Source organism: Dipodomys spectabilis, unplaced genomic scaffold (genome assembly GCF_019054845.1).
Source record: "Dipodomys spectabilis isolate Male_0828 unplaced genomic scaffold, ASM1905484v1 ptg000070l, whole genome shotgun sequence".
NCBI classification, from domain to species: Eukaryota; Metazoa; Chordata; class Mammalia; order Rodentia; family Heteromyidae; genus Dipodomys; species Dipodomys spectabilis.
Genome location: NW_024870747.1, coordinates 1,399,796 through 1,423,106, shown reverse-complemented (window position 1 = coordinate 1,423,106; position 23,311 = coordinate 1,399,796). Strand labels below are relative to the sequence as shown.

The following is a 23,311-nucleotide window of genomic DNA, read 5'->3' as shown; positions in this document are numbered from 1 at the left end:
CAATTATATTTTGATAAAATACCTTCTATTCTGAACAGTTCGGTCTGAAGTGTTCATCTCTATATGATCCCTTGTAACTAAGATTAGTTTTGTTCCAGTAAGACAATCTATGCTGTCAGTGTAAGATATTCTGGTTGGTCTGTTCCTACATGGAAGAAGGGTAAGGGTCAGGAAGATATTTGTGCCACTGAGACCTCATTTAGGAAATTTTAAGCTGCAGAAGTTTAGAAGTAGATCTTAACCAAGGCTTACTTTGAATCCATTAGCTCCACAAAGATAACTCAGTTGATAAATAAGTACTTGAAAAGCCATCACCTTTGGACTTAGCTGTAAACGCTTCAAAATATGATCAAATTTAAAATGAAAATGACAAAATAGTCATTGACAAAAAATTGCAAATGTGAATAATCGACCAAACAATATAATTTTTCCACTATAGACAGAAATTTAGAGAGATATGATCAATAGCATTTTTAGGAACAATAAGGGTTCCTTGTTACAAATAGGCAACCATGGATATGTGCCTGTATAAACATTGCATCAATAACTACTTAAATTTAGAGGATACTACATGCTTCAGCAGCAGGTCTACCCAAATTACAACAATACAGAGATTAAAATGGTACTTGCCCAAGGATGGTATGAAAATTTGTGAAGTATTCCATATTTTTCATTCTTCAAATGCAAGAAATGAAAAACAGTTGTTAAAAAGTTGATTACAAAAATACAAGTGTAACAATACATGTAATTCATAGAATTAAAGGTTAGTTTGACATCAGTGTATTAAATCTTCACCTTAGAAAGGCCCTTACATAGCATAACCTTTATAAAACTTGAAATTAGATAACATTGTCATTTTATCCCAAAGAAATAAAATTTAAACCATGCTCATAGAGGGTTCCGGGAAGATGGTGGAGGAGAAGCTGAAGGTTAAACAAGCTCTTGCATAGAAAGCAGTTTTAGAGTTCCAGTGAACAGTCCTAAGCCAGAGAATCACACCAAGTGTGTCATCACAGTACACAGAGTTAGGCCAGAGAGGGAAAATCCAGGCAAGGAGACAGATCTGAGCATTTGCCAGCAGCTTAGGCAGCAGCGGCGGCCATAGTCACCATCCTGTAACACAGAGAGTCCAGGACAAAGGAGCCAGATGCGGTGGGTGAGCAGATTCTACTCAACACCAGCAAGAACTGACAAGGAGCAGACATCTTCATCCTGCAGTTCACAGACCAGAGACGATACAGGAACCAAGACTCGGCGAAAGTAGAAGCCTAACGTCCTCACTCCTTCTCAGGGAGCAGAGGAGAGAAGGCCACCCCTCCCCCCCAGATCCGGACATCTCCATCTTGGATACTGACAAAGCTCGGTGGAGCTGCTAGCTCCAACTAAGGCCTTGGAAGAAAACTCGAGTCATTTAGCAGGTCACAAGAACCTAAATTGACCTCCCAGACTCAGCTTCACCCAGAGAAATGTCACCCTGCTCAGGCGCAAGCCCTAGGAATGGCTTTCTTCACTGGGTAATCAGAGCCAGAGGCTGCCCCTCCCTTAAGCAGCCTTGCCAATCAATTGAAATTCAGTAAATATAAACCCAGAGAGTGGCTCCAGCCTGGGCTCGTGAGTTTCTAACAAGCTAGCCCCCGGGAAAAGCTAATGTTTGCTGAAAAGTCTCAACTCTACCCAGAACCTAGCCTCATCAGAGCTTCTCCAAACGAGGAAAAAGCCATCTCCCTCTTTTGTGATAATCAAAGCAGATCCCCCTCCCATTGAACTAACCTGAGAGGAGGATCACAAAATCCTGGGTAAAGCAGCATTTTTTGGCCTGTTCAAACAAACTGACTTAAGAAACCCACCAAGCCACAGGAAAATCAAACACCACAAGCAGATCAGAGACTCCAACAAGAGGCTGGTTACAGACACAAGGGAGATACAGGATTTTTCCCACCACTCCCCAAACAATCAAAATATTTTTTATTTTTTTTTGTACATTTTATAAAAAAATTTCTAAAACTTTTTAATTTTTACCTTTTTTGAAAAAAAATGTTTCCTAGTAACTTTTTTTCCCTCTTATACTTTTTATTTTAGGGGTATATTTGTGTGTGCGTTTTTCTTACTTTTTCTTCTTTAAAATTTTTTTTTTGTGTTTTTTTTTGCTCTATTGAACTTCTGATCTTTTATTCTTTCTTTCTTATCCTTTTCACCTTTTTTTCTCTTTCGTTCTTTTTTACGTGACTTGTTTTTCTATACATCCTCAGATATACCCATAGTCGATTATTAGACCTTATCCTCCATTGTGTACACACTTAATCCACAAATTTATTACTCAGTTCAAAACCTTTTAGACTTAAATTCCTTGATAGCAGTACTACCTCTTTATACCTATATAATATTTTAAGTATTTTTGTTTTTAAATTTTTCACATCTCTTTATATCCCTCCCCTTCTGCATTATATGCATGTTCTTCTCTCAATATTTCATTTTCGAGTCTACATAATATTTTTAATCTTTACTTTTCTATTTTTTCTGGTCTCTTTTTTCCCCCTTTCTCTTTCTTCTTTTTTTTCTCTCTCTATTTTCATCCTATTCAACCTATTTCCGGTTTTGAGATTGGGACTTAGTTAACTCTCCCTGTGCCTTCCCACATCTCTCTATTCCTATTTTTTACCCACATTTCTCCCTAAACCTAATAATTTCTGGTTTGCCAAATTCGCATTTGCGGTTTGTAGCCCATTAATATATAGTTGTTTGACATTGAATAGATGTATCCATTGAACGAGATTGTATCTGCAAACTATTGACTGTGCAAATACAGCCTTTGGTTGATGCTTGCCTTAAGTTAGTGTTCTAGCACAAAACTGGTGTTTCATTCATCCCAAATGGGCAGAACAAACCTGAAAAACACAAGAAAAATGGCAAGTCCGGGTATCTCAACTTCCACTCATGGTAATCGGGACAGAACAGATAATGAATAATCCAGAGGAGAGAAAAGATTAATCACCTATAAAGGGAAACCAATTAGAATCACCTCAGATTTTTCAGCAGAGACAATCAAAGCAAGAAGAGCCTGGAATGATGTATGCCATGCCCTAAAGACAAACAACTATCAACCAAGAATACTGTACCCAGCTAAACTCTCCTTTATAACTGAAGGCCAAATAAAAACCTTCCATAGCCAAGAAAAATTGAAACAATACATCTCCATCAAACCAGCCCTACAAAAGATTCTTAAACATGTCCTAAACATAGAAAACTAACAAGACCACAATAAAGGCCAAGAAAATGCACCCAAACTGAGAATCCAAGAAGATAGGAAGAACCCAGTTTTCATAGACCCCAAGAAGGTAGATAACATGGCCAGAACTCCCAAATACCTCTCAGTCCTATCTCTCAACATTAACGGACTTAATTCTCCAATTAAGTGACATAGACTGTCTTGTAGGACTAAAAAGCAAGACCCTTCTATCTGTTGCCTTCAGGAGTCACATCTTGCTGTTAAACACAAAAACATTTTCAATGTTAAAAGCTGGAACAAAATCTACCAAACAAATGGCCCCCATAAACAGGCAGGAGTTGCAATCCTAATATCAGATAAAATAAACTTCCAATTAAAATTAGTGAGAAGAGATAAAGAAGAGGTAAAGAATGTGGCTACATATTAATTTGAAATATCTATTCGAAAAACAATGGAGCACCCAAATTTAACCAAGAAACACTACGTTCACTCAAATCCACAGAGATCCAAAGACAATAATTGTTGGGGATTTTAACACACCACTCTCCCCACTAGATAGATCAACTCTGAAAAACTCAACAGAGAAACCGCAGATATAAACAACTGCATAGATCAAGTATATTTAACAGACATCTATCGAATATTTCTCCCAGCAGCATCAGAATACAAGTTTTTCTCAGCAGCACATGGAACATTTTCTAAAATAGACCACATTTTAGGCCACAATGCAAAATTGTCCAAATTCAGAAACATTGAAGTTATACCTTGCATTCTCTCTGACTACAAGGGAATAAAATTAGAATGCAACACCAAAAGCCACCAAAGAAAGTCTTGTAACACATGGAGGCTGAAGAACACACTGCTGAATCATGAGTGGGTCATGGAAGATATTAGAAAAGAAATCCAAATGTTCATGCTATTCAACAAAAATGAGCACACAAATAACCATCTCATCTGGGACACAGCAAAAGCAGTACTCTGAGGCAAATTTATACCTCTGAGCTCCTACATCAACAAATAGGAGAGATCTGAAAACAACAATTTAATGAGATATCTGAACCACCTTGAAAAAGAGCACCAAGATATACCCCAATATAATAGATGGGAAGAAATAATTATTTTAATTAATTAATTAATTTTAATTAAAATTAAATCAATATTAAATGAATTAGAATCCAATAAAACTATTGGAAAAAACCAAAAAAAACAAAGAGTTCGTTGCTCGAAAAAATTAACAAAATTGACAGGCCCTTCACAAATCTTATCAGAAAAAGAAGCGAACACACCCAAACAAATAAGCTCAGAAATGAGAATGGAAACATCACCACAGGAACAACCAAGATTCAGAACATTATAAGGGAATACTTCTCAAAACTTTATGCTAATAAGTTTGAGAATTTGGTAGAAATGGTCCTTTTCCTAGCAAATATTGACATGCCAATACTAAAGCAAGATGAGTTAAACCATCTTAACAGGCTCATATCAAGCATTGAAATAGAAACAGCAATAAGAGACCTCCCATATAAGAAAAGTCCAGGTCCAGATGGTTTACAGCAGAATTCTACAAGACCATTAAAAGCAGAGCTCACAGCAATACTACTCCAAACCTTCAATGAAATAGAACGAGAAAGTTCACTACCATACACATTCTATTAAGTCATCATAACTCTCATCCCAAAATCAGGCAGGGAATAATGAAAGAAAGAGAACTATAGACCCATTTCATTGAGGAACATTGATGCAAAACTTCTCAACAAAATTTTGGCCAATCGACTTCAACAATGTATCCAGAAAATCATTCATCACAATCAAACAGGATTCATTTCAGGGATGCAAAGCTGGGTCAATATTCCCAAATCAATTAATGTAATTCATCACATCAACAGGAGCAAGGATAAGAACCACAAGGTTATCTCAATATATGCAGAAAAAGCATTTGACAAGATCCAACACCCCTTTATGTTGAAGGTTCTGGAAAAATTAGGAATTATGGAACATTCCTCAATAGAATAAGGGCTATATATGACAAACCTACAGCCAGCATTATATTTAATGATGAAAAACTAAAGCCATTTCCTCTTAACTCAGGAACAAGACAAGGATGTCCACTATCACCACTTCTCTTCAATCTAGTATTAGAATTCCTATCTACAGCAATAAGACAAGATGCAAACATAAAGGTGATACAAATAGGGAAAAAAGAAATAAAACTCCCCCTCTTTGCAGATGACATGATCCTGTATTTAAAGAATCCCATAGACTCCACTCCCAAATACTCAAGTTGATTCAAAACTTTGGCAAAGTAGCGGGGTATAAAATTAACCCCCCAAAATCAATGGCTTTTCTGTATGCCAACAATGAGAAAAGTGTGGCTGAAATTAGGAAAACAACGCCATTTGTAATAGCCCCACAAAAAATAAAATACCTAGGAATTAACTTAACCAAAGAAGTGAAAGAACTTTATGATCAAAACTGTAAAAACTTGAAAAAGGAAATCAAAACAGAACTTAGAAAATGGGGAAAACTCCCATGCTCCTGAATTTGGAAAGATCAACATTGTTAAAATGGCAATACTTCCCAAGGCTATCTACAAATTCAATGCGATACCTATCAAAATTCCAACCTCATTCTTCAAGGAAATAGAAGAGGCAATCCAAAAATTCATATGGAACAATAAAAGACCCCAAATAACCAAAACGCTCCTGAACAGAAAGAACACTGCTGGAGGAATATCAATACTAAATTTCAAACTATACTATAAATCCATATTAATCAAAACAGCATGGTAGTGGCACAAGAACAGACTTCAGGACCAATGGAATAGAATTGAACACCCAGAAACGAACCTACAGACCTGTAGCCATCTAATCTTCGATAAGGGAACTAAAAAAATAAAATGGAAGAAAGACAGCCTTTTCAGTAAATAGTGCTAGCAAAATTGGTTAACTACTTGTAAAAAATTAAAGCTAGATCCTTATATATCACCGTGCACCAGAAGCAACTCCAAATGGATCAAAGATCTCGGAGACAAAGCAGACACTCTGAAAACATTACAGGATGGAATAGGAGAAACCCTAGGTCTCCTTGGCGCAGGCCGAAATTTTCTTAATAGAGACCCAGAAAGACCAAAGAAAGTTTGGACAAATGTGATTGCATGAAGTTGCAGAGCTTCTGCATCGCAAAGGACATAGCTAGCAAGATCAAAAGAAATCCCACAGATTGGGAGAAAATATTCACTAGCCAAACAATGGACAAAGGTCTCATATCTAACATATACTTGGAATTCAAAACATCAAACCACCCAACAACAAATCGTCAAAGAAACAACTGCCCAATTAATAAGTAGGCTAAAGACTTAAAGAGAAACTTCTCTGAAGAAGAAAGAAGGATGCCCAATAGACACATGAAGAAATGCTAATCCTCCCTAGCCATAAAAGAAATGCAAATCAAAACAGCATTAAGATACCTCCTCACCCCAGTTAGAATGACAAAAATCAAGAACTCTAAAAACAACAGATGCTGGAGGGTATGTTGGTGGGAGTCTAAACTTGTTCAACCACTTTGGAAAGTAGTATGGAAGTTCCTCAAAAGACTCCTCATTGAGCTCCCCTATGACCCAGCAATCCCACTTTTGGGCGTTTACCCAAATGTTTACAAAAAAGACCACACTAAAGCTACCAGCACAACCATGTTTATTGCAGCATTATTTACTATAACTAACTTATGGAACCAACCCAGATGCCCCTCAGTAAATGAATGGATCAAGAAAATGTGGTATATATACAAAATGAAATTCTATGCCACCATCAGAAAAAATGATATTGCCCCATTTGTTAGGAAATGGAAAGACTTGGAAAAAATTATATTAAGTGAAGTAAGCCAAGCCCAAAGAAACATAGGTCCCATGCTTTTCCTTATTTGCAATATCTAGTACATGTCTAAGTCAAGCAGAAAAGGACAGATAACGTGATATTAGGGAAATGAACCCTAAGGTATTCGATTGTTTTTTTTTTCTTTCATGAGATTGTTTCTAATGCATTTATAAGATTATTACTTTGTTGCTTTGTATGTCCCTCCCCCACAGTATAACCCCTGCTTTCACTGTATTTGATGTCGGTGTAATTTGTGGAGGGGAAGGTGAAAAACAAATCGTTTAAATAAGGATACAGGTAGACCCGTTGCAACAATGAGAAGTACAAGTTGTTATGTTGAAAACGAACTTTACAACTTTGGTGGCCGGGGTGGGCGGGGAGGGGAGGTTAGGAAGGGAAGGAGTGGGGAGGATGGGAAGGGATGGGATGGGGAATAAAAAAATGTTTTTTTTTTCTTTCATGTGGTTGTTTCTATCACATTTATAAGATGATTTGTTTGTTGCTTTATATGTCCCTACCCCACGGTCTAACCCCTGCTTTCACTGTATTTGATGTTGGGATAATTTGTGGAAGGGAAGGGAAAAAATCAAATCATTTAAACAGGGATATAGGTGGACCCTTGCAACAACGATATGTACAAGTCATTATGTTGAAAAATGAACTTTACAACTTTGGCCTGGTAGAGGGTAGGCAAGGGTAGGTGGTAGGGGAAGAGTAGGTGGAGGTGAAGGGTTGGGGGTGCGAGATAGAAAGGGATGGGAAGGAGAAACAAAGGAGGAGGCAACAATTCTTGACAAGAAATGTACTCAATATCTTGCCCAAGTAATTGTAACCCCTTTGTATGGTATTTTCACAATAAAAAAAATCGTAATTTTTTAAAAAATAAAAAAATAAAAATAAAAAAATTAAAAAAGAAATAAAAGAATATAAGGACCTTAGGAAAAGGAATCTTAAACTTTTTCTATATGGCTTGTAATCTGAAAGGACACATTTATTAATGAACCTATATATTATAAAACAATGTAGACTTCAAAGTACTATATCTAGAAGACAATGAAATTGATTATGGACTTTATACAAACATAGATACTTTTTGTAGACAAGCACCAGGAATATCTTTAGTTTCTATACTATTCATTTCAACCGATAAGTTAAAATTAAAAAAAACCACAAACTCTGCAGAAATCATTATAGATGCATACAAACAACTCTTGAATATATTTTGACATCAAAGTCAGGCAATTCACGTGGAAGAATACTATGCAATCCATCAATTTTTAAATTAAGATATTGCTGTTGCTTTGTATATGAAAATATTTTGTAGGGACACAAAGGATGGACTGGCACTTTTGAAATTTAAGAAACTTAACCAAACTATTTCTACATAGGAGAACAATTTGTACAGCCATCCACAACTTCAAGGAGGTAGTGATACATACTTATCCTTTTGGTAATATCAAATGCAGTTTCTTCCAAGTTGTTCTTCAGGCCCCGTTTGATATTTTGGTTCAACAGAAGGAGATACAGAGTATCTTTGCTATTTCTATTTCCAGCAGCAAGATGCAAGGGTGTCAAGAGGCCTTTAGTTTGGGGATTGGTATCTGCATCATGATGGAGTAAGAAAGAATCCGTTCTGGTGTTATTCCACATATAAGCACTGTTCAGGGGTGCCAAGCCATTCAGAGTTATTGCATGAATATCTGCCTTGAGCTACCAACTCATGGACAATGTCTAAATGTCCACTCTAGGCTTCCCAATGAAGAGGGGTATACTTACCTCATCCCTAGTATACATATGAGTGGCCTTTTTGAAAAGTAGTCTCGGCACTGTAGTAAGCCAATTAATTTCGACATACCAAAGAAAAAATTTGCATGGATTCTTCTCCATTATTTTCTTGCAATTGATACCATTCCTCACGTTTTTATATTATTCCTTGTCTTCATCAGAATTGCCTAACCAGAGGCTTTGAGTACCAGTGGGAATGAGGTGTCCATGTATTTCCCCAGTAGTTCATATTGGTTGAACTGGTCAGAAAAATCCGGTGAATTTTCTGCATATGTTTTTTCACCATGATTTATTTTCTCTTTTTCCATTTTTATTATTCTAAATTATTCTAACTGGAGATTAGTGAATTGATAGAGAGCAGAAGAAAGATTTTCCTCCGTATTCAAATGCACAGACTGAAAATATGGACCAGTGGTGTCTTCATGTGCAGCTTATTCTAGGAAGGAGAAAATAGGAAACAATGCCTTCTACGTAAATGATTTGGGAAATACCATGATATAGTTTAAGAGATTTTACTATTCAATATATGAGCTTTAAGAGCTTTCTAATAGTTCCATTATTTATTGGTACCCAACATTAGAAAAAAAATGTATAATACAGTAGTAAAATAGAAGTCATTTGCATGACTATTTAAACTCCTTTTTTTTAAAGACACTTGGTTTCATCTAAAAAAGTAGGCCTATCTATTGTCCTCAAGTGTTTTTGGTGATTGAAGATGCTTAATAAGTCAAAATGTATTAGTAGTCCTTTGATATCAATTAAATTTCATTTTTCTTCTTGGAGAATATAATGATCAAAGCAATAGTTCAGAATCAGCAAGCAATAGTTCAGCATCATGCTGCCAGTGCAAGTGAATCACCAGTAAGTAATCCTCGATACCATTTTCCACAAAGGTTTTTCACAAATATAATCTGCCTGCTTTCTCTAGCTGCTTTCCTAGCCTGGACCTGTTCTTTCATTGTGCAGGAAAAGTGTGATTCAACTGATTTCAGTCATTTTTATTCTTATAATTATCAAGGATTTAGATTATTTTTTAAAAAAATTAGTTGTGGGGCCTGAACTATGGACTTCGGCACTGTTCTTGAGCTCTTCAAATCAAGGCAAGCGCTCTACCACTTGAGCCACAGAATCACTTCTGTGGTTCTGTTTATGTGTGCTGATTTGGGAAATGATAGAGCAGAAAGTGAAATGATGCAACCAAAAATATAAAAGCAAAATAAATTAGGACAATTATGGAGCAACCATATTGTCTATGAGAATCATGAAAGAGAGAGAGGAAGAGAGATACAGATGTGCAATGACCTATCTAGACACAAAATCAATGCTTCTGATCTATTTACAAAGCAAACAATTTTATTTTTTATTTGTTAAAAGAGATGGAAATAGAATTTATGTATTTACTTGAAATTAGTACAAACATTTTTAGTCGCCTACATAAAGAGACATAGCTCTGACCAAATTACAGACAAAATCTTAATCCTTGGTCTGAGAAGGTGGCTAAGTGGTAGAGTGCTTTTCTTGTAGCTTAATACAGTGCGGATACTACTTGCCAAAAAGGCCACTCATATGAATACTAAGGATGAGGATGAGTATACCCCTCTTCATCGGGAAGCCTAGAGTGGACACTTAGACATTGTCCATGAGTTAGTATCTCAAGGCAGATATTCATGCAGTAAATCTGAATGGCTGGACACCCCTGCACAGTGCTTATATGTGAAACATATTGCAGCACACACACACACACACACACACACACACACACACACACAAATCATCAGATTTCTTCTTAAGGATTTTTTGTGTATGGTCTTAAGAAGAAATTTACATTACTAACTTGAATTTCTCACAGAACAATATAATCACTGTACATCTTGCTTCTATACTCTCAATATTAAATTGCTATCTAAGTATGTGCAATAGATAAGTATAGGAAAAAGTAGGAGCCACACTGGTGGCTCATGTCTTTATTCCTAGCTAATCAGAAAGACAAAATCTGATGATTGTGGTTTGAAACCAGACCAAGAAAAATAGTCCATTAGATTCTGGTTTGAAAGTAACCAGCAAAAGCTAGAAATGGAGCTGTCTTACAAGCAGTAAAATGCTAGCCTTGAGAAAACTAAAACAAAAAAAATAACAAATTCTGGGACAGAGTTAGGCCCTGAGTTCAAGCTCTAGTAGTAGTATTTAACTAATGAAGGAATGAATTAATTAATTACCTAAAATAAAATAAGTGGTCACATGTGGTGGGGCAGGTAAAATATAACAACCCTGGTGACTGGAATATGTATTATTTTGTAATAAGGCAAATTATCATTTGTCCTAATCACTACTACTTTATTTGAACTTTTTTGTACAATAAACCCTGAATTTGGCATGCGTGTATATGTGTACATGTGCACACATGTGTGTTTAAGTGTATGTGTGTGCGTGTGTGTGTGTGTGTGTGTGTGTGTGCTGTTGCAATGTTGCTTTCCAATATGAACAGGGTGAGACTGAAAAGAGCTGTGTTGAAATGTTTTTATTTATCAGTGTTCTGTCCTGTCATTTCAGTTGAACCATCCTTCTGTATATTTTATTTGTTAATAACATCATCATAATCAAAGCATTTACAACATTAAGTTAGATAAAAGAGATCATATTCAGCGCTTAGTATATGTTAGGTAAAAAGATACAGATATAATTGGGTAGTAAGTTATTGGTGTAAGATGACTGTCAGTTCAAAATATGTATTTGACCTCTTAAATTGGTTATATTTTTAAGAAATACTCATGGAGTGATTTTGACCGACTTGAACAAATAGGTATTACTCTCTGGTTATTTCTGTGAAACTCAAGGTGGATAAACTCTTTCTGGATTTCTGTTGAAAATAACTTTATTTGTAAGATTGTATCTATTCACACTAAGATAATAAACCCCGTATTTTTTTAGGCTTGAATATCCCATCATATTGACTGAAAATCTCTATTGTGGCTATGCTTGTTAGATATATATTTCAAAAAAACAAACAAAAACGTGTCACCTTCAGATTGTGGATGCATTTGAAGTTTGTACATACAAAGGTTTCTTCATTAATAGTTCTTTTGTGGGAGTAATAGCACAACTTTAACAAATAAGGCTTTTCGAATATGTTTTCCAATATAAATAACATCCCAGACCGAGTCTTGCAATTTCTGAAAACCGTTTAAATATTTTAGTATTATTTTAGTTCATTGACTATACAGCTAAAGACATTTCTGAAATAAATATTTTTAAGATCTGAAAATGTAAGTGGGTATGCAGGCTTTTTATGCATCATTTTATGCAAAGCCAGTTTTTATGAAACTAAAAGAAATAGAATAAAGAATGTAAGTGAATTGGGTAACCCAATTATTAGTATAATTTTGTTTTCTATTAGCACAGTCCTTTGAATGTAGATGATGCAGTTAAATTATTTTTTGTCTCACTGTGCTTCAGTTATTTTTAGATTATTTGTAGTTATAAAAATGAATTTGTAGTATAAATAAAGGTCTTTTAAAATGATTAGAATTAATCTTGTGCTTTGTATTCTACTCCCATGAAAATGAGTTATTTTCAAGTGTTAATAGTTTATAATTGAATCTTCAGTATCATAAGAAATTTTGAAAAAAATTGGTAGTATTGATGTCTTTTTTGGGGGGGAGGGGTCCGGTAGTGGGGCCTGAACTCTGGGCACTGTCCCTCAGCACTTCAGCTCAATTCTAGCGCTCTACCACTTGAGCCACAGCATCACTTCCAGCTTTTTTTCTTTTTGCTTTTGTGGTGCTGAGGAATCGAACCCAGGGCCTCATGCATGAAAGGCAAGCGCTCTATCACTAAGCCACCTTCCCAGCCCTTCATGTCTTTTTATACCAATAGTATTCACAAAATGGAGAGTCTTTAATTCATACGTAGTGTCTATGATTTTTAACCTCTCATTTCTAACATTAATGATAGGTCAGAGTGCATTTTTGGTTATAGGACAAATAAAATATTTATCCAGGGTCAAAGGTGATTTTTATATCAGTCTTATATCAACATTTAAAATAGCATTTTAAATGTTGGGTATAAAAATCAATCAATATACTTCTAATGGTAAACAACTAAGTTGAGCTACAATTTGGAAATGATTGGTCCATAAGACCTGTAGTCTGTTTCCATCAGGAATTAGGGAGGTCATTCTTTCAGTAAGACAGTGTTAAACAGAGATAATGTCCCTATGCAGTTCAGTGTTTAGTGAAGGGTTAAAATATGATTTCTACTATTTTGAGCTAGAAATCAAGAATGGTATACATTAGCAGTTCTTTTCACCAGGGAGTTATGCATTAATTATGAACTTTGAGTATTCATATTACAGTTCCCTATTTTCTAACAAAGATAAAGTAAAATATTATGAGTATACACAATAATTCTGGGAAATTTTCCTAGAATTTGTAGACTAAGTGCTGGTATTTTAGTCATAAAATAGAATGAGGTTAATTGATACAGTGGGAGATGAACCTCAGGCTAAAACTTACCATGTGTGCAATGTTGTACTAGTAATTCTAACTCTGAAGACTTCACTATCATCATCTGAGAATTAAAAATGTAAGGAGCTCCACTTTATGCAATTATTGTGAGGATTAAATTATATAACATAGGTAAAGTACTTGGAAAAACAATCAATTAGCATTTGGCACATTCTACCTTTTATTTTATCATGTGATGAAATCTAGCATTTTTACTGTGATTTTATATGTGCAATGTGATGTATTGATATTCATTGCATTGATCACTTTTCTGTCACTATGAGGAAAATACCTGCAAAGAAAATTTGAGGAGGAAACTATTATATTGACTCATGGTTTAAGAGAACGCAGTTTAAGATCAAATGTCTCCATTGTTTTTAATCATGTTTTTATTATCTTAACTAGTTGTACACGGGAATTTCCATTCAATAAATAAGTTTTTAAAGTATAATGGATCTTTATATAACTTTTCCTACCCTTCCTAACATCACCCCACTTTAATTTTTTCTAGTTTCATATTATTTCCATTGAATATAATGTCTTCACTGTTACTCCATAACTCTCTTTATTCTTTCCATTTGAATTCCCCTCACATCTTCCAAGTGATAGTTTCCTGGTATTCATTTTTTTGGGATTAAAATTCAATTTTATAAGAAATTACACCTTTGAAATATTGCTCTGAAAAATGAAAGCTTTGGTTAATACTGTTGTTTAACTTGCATAAAATTCTGGCTTCCAAATACGCGACAGAACATGGGTACTTTGTGTGTCTGGCTCTGACTTTGCTTACTTAACATATTTTTAGATCTATCCATTTCTTTGCAAATAATGTAACAGTCCTCATAATGGATAGGTGCAATACAATTGTGTATATATGAAACACTTTCTCCAATCATCCTTCTGCCAAAGGGCATCCTGGCTGTTTCCATAACTTGGCTATGGTGAATAGTGCAGTAATGAAGATGGTTGTGAAAGTGATTTTACTGTAACCTTTTGGAAGAATTCATCACTATCTTTCTGGAAGCAATCCTCTAGCCAGTTTTCCAGAATAAGCACATCCTTCCCTTCATCTCCATCACAACGTATTGCAAGTTCTCAAAAACAAACTACCCCATACAGGTCTCAATAAGCTGAAACCACACTGTGCCCATATTCTTTCAATACATTTTTAATAATTACATAAATTTAGTGAGAACCTTCTATGTACTTTCCTAATGTGGGAATGAGACATAAAAACAGAGTAAAAGAAAGAAATATGCATTTTAATTAGCTATTATCATATTTAAAATCTTTTTCAGCTCTAACAGCCTCACTTACTATTATTTTAATCTTTATTTGATTACTTCATCTATCCCCTAAATTATAACAGGTGAGTTAAATACAGACAAAAAGTGTGGTTTGATTTTGACACTCATGTGCGAGAATGCACAATATGGGCAAATAGATGGATTGGAATTAATAGCAATTATCCATTTTGTTAAAGTAGAGATAGTTTTCCCAAACTGACTCATATTTCATTCAACAAAAAGAAGCATGTAACAATTCCCTTAGTTTTCCTCCTCATTAACTTTTGTTTCCATTTTATTTTATAATCAAGGATGATTTCATATATGTACTGTAGATACAAAAATATGTTAAACTATTTCTATCCGTATGTATTGATATATACACATAAACATATATTACTCAGGTTACAATGATAAGTTATAACTTCTGTAACTATACAATTTACTAAATTATTAAAAACATCGATGGCTCATGCCTGGAATCCTGGTTACTCGGGATGCTAAGATCTGATGAACATGGTTTAAAGCCATCCTGGGCAGGAAAGTCCATGAGCCTCTTATCTCCAAACAATCAACAGAAAATCAGAATTGGAACTGTGGGTCAAAGTAATAGACTGGTAGCCTTGAGAGAAAAAGCTGAGGGACATCACCCAGGCTCTTAGTTCAAGAACTATAATCTACCCAAAAAATCTATTTAATTTACACCTGTGTAAGTAGAGTATTTCCATCACCCAAATGTACATCCATGCTCATTTGCAAGGTAACTCTGTTTTGTCTGAAGTACCACTAAACATTATCACTTAATTAGAAAGCATTGGAACGTGGGTTCATTCTATCTCTCTCATGGATTTTTCTCGATTCAAACACTCAAGTGTTACAATTATTCCAATTATTTAAAATCATAGCATTTTTTCTTTAATACCTCTAATATTACAGTTTGAATTCAGTGTCTTGTGCCCCCTAAATAGGTGTTCTTACCACTTGGTCATGTGCCCAGCCCTAAATTATCCTGATTATTTTTCAGATAGAAACTGGCTTCCTACTTGTGTATGATCTTGGCCTCAGTCCACTTTATATTATTCTTCTTTGAATTTAGAATAATAAGTGCATGGTATTATGTATAGATCTTTCTGTCTAGTCTGGGCTTTAGCCACTCTTCTCACAACAGTGCACTCCCATGTAGTCAGTATTTTCAAAAGCTTGTCATATCTGATTTTTTAAATCTTTGCATTTCCTGCAGGTACTTGAGTACTGAATTAATTTGTGTTTTCTTGTTTTGTTTTATTTGAATGTATGTGTTGAGTTGTTCCTTACTTTTCCTTTTGTTTCTTTCCCTCAAGTTCTTACCTAAAGTGCTGAGAAAACAATTCCTCTTTCTCAAGATAGGGTGAACATTATTTATTCCAAAGTAATTTCAGTAACATTTAAACACCTTCATGTCTATGAATGGTATACAAATGCTAAGCGTTGAGAAGGGTGTTTTTACTTTCACGGTAGTTTTGGCATACACAGATCATGAAATATATGAAGATAATATAACTACAGATGCATGCCAAGAGGAGAAAACCCTATTATTAATTATTTGACAGAGGCTTCCCTTCTAGTGAAAGAAATATATTACTTGATACAGGATTTCACAAAATCATATTGCTAGGAGGAACCTAAACAATCATCTAATACTGTAGACTTGAGAGTGATGAATTGACTTCTTGAATAATTTACTTTTGGGTCAAATAAATGCAGGCTTCCAAAAAGAGAGTAGATTTTAGAGAAACATGATGAATTTTATGTAAATAGGTCCTTAGCTGATTTTGTTAATTTGTGAACTAATACAGGGAAATAAAGTATAGCAAGGTAAAAAGTAAAGAACTTCACATTGGAATACTCATTTGTGTGTGTGTGTTCATGTGCATGCGAGTATGCAAACGCACATGTGCATGTGCTTATGCATGCATTCATCATTCTTGAGGCTTGATAGTGCCTGGGAACTATTACTCAGCTTCTGTGCCCAAGGATAGTGGTCTACCACTTCAGCCACTTCTGTTTTTATTTTTAGATAATCGCTTGTATTTTCATGATTGGACTGGCTTTGAACAGACTCCGAGTAGCTAGCTAAGCTTATTCAGCCTCTGAGTACCTAGTTAAAATTCTGGCTGTCCTCTATGCTTCACTGCTCTTTTATTCATTTCCTGAGGTAATCACAAGCCTAAGTCATATATATGTCTAATTGCTTTAAAATAGTTACTGCTTGGTACCAGTGGTTCCCATGTATACTCTTACCTACTGAGGAGGCTTGAGAACAGAACCCAGGCCAAAAGTTTAGTGGAATTCCTTCTCAATCTAAGCTGGGTGCATTGGATCATTTCCACCATCCTTCACTATCTAGTTACTAAGATTGGAAGGACTGCGGATCCAGGCCAGTCAAGGTAGCAGGCTAGACAAGTTGGTGTGCAACTCTGATGCCATTGATGATGGGAATGCTAAAAGGACAAATCAGGTGCATGTTCTTGTGGAAAGAAAACCCCTATCCTAAAATTAACCACTGATATGACGCTGGCCTAGCAAGAAAAATATACCACAAGTTGAAATACCCACAATTTCCCACAACCAAAATAAGTATATACATGAACATTCAAAAACTTAGTACAATCTGTTCTTTGCTCTAATATCAGCTTTATCTGATTATCATATGATGTGACAGAATAGTTTTTTCATTAAACTTATGATAATTTAAAAAGACCTAGAAAATTCTTTATTTATTAAGTGCAAATGAATGGCAAATTGCCTCATTTCTTACATATTTGACTATCACTATAAATTCGTCTTATGACTATTATTAATAGTAATATATTCTGATTTATTACTTCAAACTTTTTACTTTTCTGCTGAAGTTGAAGTATTTAAATAGTATCATCAAAGTATATTCCTTGGGTATTTAAGGAAGTTTTTTAGAAAGTTTTTAACCAATGGCTTCTAAGAATTCTTAATTGGTATATATTTTGGTTTATTTTTAATTTCAATTTAATTTTACTGTAATGGTAATATACACAAGGGTTAAAGTTACATAAATGAGGTCGTGAATACATTTCTTAGGGAAGGAACATTGTTATATCTTCCACCGATATTTTTGTACACTCAAAACAAGAACTACTGATGCTTTTGCTGTTGCTATTGATCATTGGGTACTTTTGCTTTCTTTGTTCATACAATTTTATTATAAAATTGATATACAGAGGGTTTACACTTAATTAAGTCATCTAAAGAGCACACTTCATTTTATTTTCTAAATTTCAAATTTTGGGCTTAAATGTTTTCATTTGTTTCCTTAGGATAATTCATTTTTTTCAGAGTTGTAGAATTAGTTAATTTATTTTTACATGATTTTTATACATGTAAATTATTCAGACACATATATTTTGCTTTTATACTATTTAACGTGTGACTATTTAAAAATTGTTTTCTTATTTTTTATATGGTTAATGATGTTAAATAAATTTATTTTCTTATACTTATAAACATATTTGTCCAGGTAACAAATACTTACTGTATTTTTAAAAAGCGCATACTTTATTAAGAAAGGCTCCATTATTTGGTCACTTTTTGGAAATATTTTTACTTGAATTAAAAAAAAGTTTGAGCTCGGCATGGTGATTTGTGGCATCCATTTTCTAGCTCTGGTGGGAAGTGTAGATAGAGTTTGTAATTCGGGAGAGACCGGGAAACTCTGTGACCTTATTATAAAACTATTCAGGGTGAACTGATTAGAGGTATAGCCACCGCTACTGTTATATACAGCACCTCGCTATCATATTCTAAGTCTTGAGTTAACACACCAGTAACATCAATCTTTTTTCAAAATAGAAGGACACATGTTTCAAAATGTTTATTATTTAAATTATTTGCAAAGGTTCGCATTTCTTCTGTTAATTTTCAATTTACTTAAGCTATTAAAATCGAAGTATATTGTGACTATTTTATTTCTACTAAACTTTTAAATTGTACGAGCAATATTATGATTCAATAGAACATACTTCTACTATTTGTGATAATTTCCTCCGTTTAATACGATAAAATCTATATTCCAAATATGTGTATGTGGTGTGTATATGTGTGTTTATGTGGTTTTTGTGTGTGTGTACTTTGTGTGTACTTTGTAATGTTTGGGAGGTCACACCACTGCTTCACACATGCAAGGCCAATGTTTTACCGCTGAGCTATACTGCCTAGTTATAATCCAAATAGTGTTTTAAATCATGACTTTGAAACTTTCATTCCTAGTATGTTTTTTCAAAATTATATATGATAAAATGTGATCCATATTCTATCCACTCTAGCAATTTTTATTGTTACTTAGAATATTTCCACTGCCTTTCCACTTCCAAACTCTTGTGATTGTTATTGATAAAGGTTTTACTTTGCTTCTTTTCTCTCTTCATTTTTTTTCCTTTATAGTTTAGCTATTCTTTCTCTTATTTCTTTGGGAATTAATTATCATATTCCTATTATAATATCCTTACATTGTAACAGGTATATACAATGCTTTAATTTCTATTTTGTTTTGTCCCATTTTCACTGACTTTTGGTCCAAACTATTAGATGGATTAAAAAGAAACTTGACTTAGGACACTTTATTTTCTCCTTCTCTTCTCTGAAGTCTTTCTGTTTTTTGAAACACAAAAGCAATGATATATAGCTCCTACATGGTCCATCATTCTTTCCCCTCTCTCTCTCCTCTGTTGTACAGCTCAAGTTGTTGTCATTCAGATTTATTATGCTACAGCATTATCTAAATCTTAACTCATTTCTAAATTAATTTTAGTTGTATCAAATATTCTCTAAAGACATTTCTCTCTATCTATATCTGGGGTCTTGTGTTTTTACAAGGTACAAAATATGAGTGACTATCAAACATCTAGATATCTCTGTAGAATATTGGTCCACCTGCACAATAAACTCTTATGTAAATTCAAGGAATACAGGTCAGTCAGAACAATCTTTTAAAATGTTGTTGCTTCAGCCTTCATACTAGCTTTGAATCTTTTTACCATGTTTAGTAGTGAAGACAAAATAGTTCTACTATAAGAGCAGATACATAGAAGAATGTAACAGATTTGTCAAAAATAAATTCTTAGTTTTATGGTCAGTAAATTTTGAAAACTATCCTATGACTTTATGAAATAAAAATAAAATCTTAAATGTTGAATTGGCACTATTGTCTCTCGAGATTTAAAGAATGATCTTAGACTACTACCTCAATACTTTTTTGTTTTGTTTTTTTTGTCATTCATGGGGCTTGAACTCGGCTTAGGCACTGTCTGTGTGCTCTTCCGCTCAATGCGAGTGCTCTACCACTTGAGTCACAACACCAGATCTGGTTTTCTAGTGGCTTATTGGATTTAAGGGTCTCATGGACGTTCCTGCCCGGGCTGGCTTTAAAGTGTGATCCTCAGATCTCAGACTCCTCAGTAGCTAGGGTTACAGATATGAGCCTCAGGCACCATCCTACCTCCATCTTTATACAAAAATTTAAAATAAAAAATTGATTATCAAACTAAATGTGAGATGTTAAAATCTATAAAACATAAATGTAAAAATTCATGACATTGCATCAGTAAAGGTTTCTAAAACTTTGATATGGAAAGCATTAATGGCTAAAGAAAAGCAAGAATAAACTGAATTATATCAAGTGATAGCATTTCATAATTCAAAGGACACTATAACAGAAGTGATAACATATCCAACAGATACAGGGAACATATTTGTTAACAGAAGTGAAAACATATCCAACAGATACAGGGAACATATTTGTTAATGCTACAATGTTAATGCTACAGTGATTATGAATCTTAAGTATTTTTATATCTTCTAATTCTATATAAATTTTTTCCTGAATAAGATATTTCTTTGAAGAACATATGTAAATTAATAGTCAATAGAAGGAGCATATGAAATAAGTTCCTCTTTAGTATCTAAGAAAAAAGACAAAGAAAACTCACTAGTCTGACCCTAATATATAAAGATGACACAAAATATAATAATGCATTTGTGGACAAAATGATAAGCTCTACATAGGAGAATGATTAGTATAATACTGGGATCATTTTAGCAAGCAAGATTTCAAGTCTTCAAAAGTTCAAAGAGAATTGTATATGATCCAGCCAGTACACTTCTATGTATGTATTAAAGAGAAGTAAAAATCTTGTTTGGACAGGGAATGTAGTTCATTGACAGTGCACTTGAGTAGTATGTGTGAGACCCTGGAAATAATCCCCAAAAACAAATTTGAAAAGACACACTATAGATGATGTATGCTGGACAAATTTCTGTAAGTGAATTTTATATCTATTTTAATGTCTGTTCTAAAATTTACAGCATTTCTATTTGAAGAAATGCAAGTTTGTGAAAATTAGGCTTGGAAAACCTATTATTGTACAATTTACTTCCAAAGCACTAAAATGTATACAATAAAAGGAGATTATATATTGCATGTGAATTTCATGGCAGCAAAAAAAGAAAACTATTGTTAAAATTCTTCACACCAATTGCAGAATACCTAAAAAGTTGTTTTCAGTGTTGGCTAAAAATTCTTTGTAAACTACAGCATTTAAAACAAAGATGTGATTTCTGTGTATTTTGAGTGTTTTTGGTCCGTTTTTTTTGAGTTCATACAGAGATAACTCAATCAAAAAGTGTATGTGATACCTGTAATATCTAGGAGTTATGCATATCTTATAAGTAATTGATAAACTTTTCCGGAAGAAACTTTTAGCAAATGACAGAAGACACAAATCTATGCATCTGCATTCTATGAAAGTCATATGTCACTTCCTCAATCCAATTGCTTTTTTCTACTTTGCTAGGAAAAAAATTATTCTCAAGGTAAGATCCAATAGCAATGAAGAGAAACAAAATACATAATCAACTTGATTTATTTGTGAAAATATCAAATGAAATAAAAATTCCACTTAAGCGACTCCAATATTAGTACCTATGAAGATGTTCCTGAATACCAATATCCAATAAATTTTTGGAATTTTAATTTCTACCAACATATAAAAACTAGAACAAGAAAACAAACATAGCCTTGGAGCAAACCCTTGGACTAATTTTTTTAATTGTTTTGAAATTACAAAAGAATTGATACCATTAAGAAAATGATTTGTTTTGGAAATCAATTAAAAATGTTTAGTACTTATTATAACTCAAATACTAAACAAGAGTATTTTTATACAATCATTACAAATATCACTTTATTACTATAGTAAAATAGAATAAAAGACCAGTCCCAATATATTATCATTATTCTTAATTCCTAATTATTACCTAAATATCTTAAACAAACTAAATAGTCATGTCTTTAACATAAATGTAAATATTCTTTACTTTTTACTTAACATTTTCCAGGGGTATGTATTCATGTTTCTAAGAAATGTTCACAGCAGTTAAAAGGTGCTTTTGTGAAATTAATGTGATATATTTTGTTGTTGTTGTTTGCAAGGCCTGGGCATTATCCCTAAGCCTTTTTATGCTCAAAGCCAGCATTCTACAACTTGAAGCATAGAGGGAATTCCTGTTTTTAGTGGTTAATTGGAGATAAGAATCTAACAAGTACTTTTTTAGTGTGTGGGGGTGTTCCAGTCGTGGGGCCTGGGCGCTGTCCCTCAGCTCTTCAGCTCAAGGCTAGCTCGACCACTTGAGCCACAGAGCCACTTCCAGCTTTTTTCTTTTTGCTTATGTGGTGCTGAGGAATGGCACCCAGGGCCTCATGCATGCAAGGCAAGTGCTCTAACACCGAGCCACCTTCCCAGCCCCCTAACAAGTACTTTCCTGTCTGGGCAAGTTTCGAACACAATTCTAAGATCTCATTACCCAGAACAGCTTAAATTATAGGTGTGAGTCACTGGCGCTTGGTTGGATGTAGTTTTTAAATTTTAATTATGTTTTAAGAATTTTGTTTCACTATAATATACATCGTTCTACACATAAATTCAGATTCATGTATATATTTCTGATGACAACTAATCTCTAAAAATGTATGTCTTTCTACATATTATATATATATATATATATATATATGTATATATATATATATATATATATTGCTGAAGACAGACTTACTCTAAAACTTTTCTGCTATTTTTTGACCTTTTTCATTTCAAAGATATACAGTTTATTGTTCCAAAAGTTTCCTAGAATAGAATAAGTAATATTTCAATAGAATGTAGAATCTATTATTTCAAGGGAATTTTAGATATACACATGATATTGCAGTAACATTTACAGTATATTACTTGACATAATTCTGTTCACACTCAAATATTTGCGTGTAGTTATGGGGAGAGAGGAAGTTAATTCACACTGGTTGGGAATTTGCAATACTTCCAAAATCTATTCCAAAATTTGATATAAGCATCTAGTCAATCTACCGGTTATGGTTTAGTTTTTTTGTTTCTTTATTTGTGCAAATTTTTAATATGGATGCCTGCACAGTGGTAACATTAAAAATATTAATCCAGATTTTGTGGGTATTTATATTTCTCTTGGGAAAACTAATGAGCTCCAAGAAAATGTCCATAAGGAGCCTTTCAATTCCAATATCACAGTTTGTCTTAAAATGCTTTAAATTCTACACACTCTAAT

General features: G+C 33.9%; 1 pseudogene; it reads left to right on the top strand.

The window, feature by feature from the left end:
• Positions 1-571: 571 nt before the first annotated feature.
• Positions 572-671, top strand: LOC122109915 (annotated as a pseudogene).
• The last annotated feature ends 22,640 nt before the right edge of the window (positions 672-23,311 follow it).